Source organism: Olea europaea, unplaced genomic scaffold, assembly GCF_002742605.1.
Source record: "Olea europaea var. sylvestris unplaced genomic scaffold, O_europaea_v1 scaffold7158, whole genome shotgun sequence".
NCBI classification, from domain to species: domain Eukaryota; kingdom Viridiplantae; phylum Streptophyta; class Magnoliopsida; order Lamiales; family Oleaceae; genus Olea; species Olea europaea.
Window position 1 is genome coordinate 8,570 of NW_019265557.1, and position 1,146 is coordinate 9,715.

The following is a 1,146-nucleotide window of genomic DNA, read 5'->3' on the forward strand; positions in this document are numbered from 1 at the left end:
GCATATTTATAATGCTCAATTAGGTTTCATAATTGCACAATTTTTCTTGGACCTTGTTGTAGTAGGCCAATTAAGTCATATTCCTCTATTAGAACCAAGAGAGGGACCTAATCGAGGCTCAAAAGATCGAAGTTCCAATAGATGTTTTTAATTGAGTTAACTCTTGATCAATTAAGATACATCTATTAATTTCGGTTTATTCTACCAAAAAATCTAAATTGCACTCTTGAGTCGAGTGATAATTGTGGAAGCAAATTATGATCTGATAACAATATCCCTATCATCATTCCACAAGTCAACCCGTTTGACCGCCAATATGTTGAAATCGGCAAAATGACCGCTTTGCCCTTTCAACATGTGTTGCCCTCCAAGATCCATTTTCATTAGGCTAATCTGTTGTGAACTAATTTCAACATAGAGTCCAACGATCCCATCATCGGACTACTGAGCTCAAGCTCAAATGCCTATGAAAAATGCCTCGGAGTGACGATCGTTTCATCGTGATGGTTAAAGGATTCCATTATTGCAAGCATATGATTTCTAGCTGTTTTACCCCAATTCCGAAAGCGCTGAGATCAATCTTCTAATTAAGACTTCACTCATTGGTATCTCAAAAAACTTGAATTAGCAATCAAAAGTACATTATTCGCACAGAATTTAGATGACTTGTTTGATAATTAAGTAGAGTCTCATTCTGAGTGACCACGAATGAGTCATTTACGTGGTCCCTTTCAACATGTATCAAAATACATTATTGTTCTTATTCCCAAATCTAAACAAATGTCAATAAAAACAATACAATCTTATCAATATAAAAATCCAACTTTATATACGGATTGCAAACTATATATTTTGATCAAGTCACAAATTGTGTATCACTATATTCGAACTATCGAGTATATAATTTGTGACATCCTATATAATCATGAAATCTTATATAATTATTTCAAATTATAACATGCGAATAATTGAATATTAAATCATAATGTCGTTTTACAAAATACTACTCGAAGGGCATCAAACTAACAAATGCAACATTAATGCTTGCATGTTCAATGGGAAATATCTGAGTATGGTGTTTTCTGGATAAATTTGTTTATTTTTTCATTGGTTAGAAGAAAGTTGAATTCTTGAAGCTGGGAATAT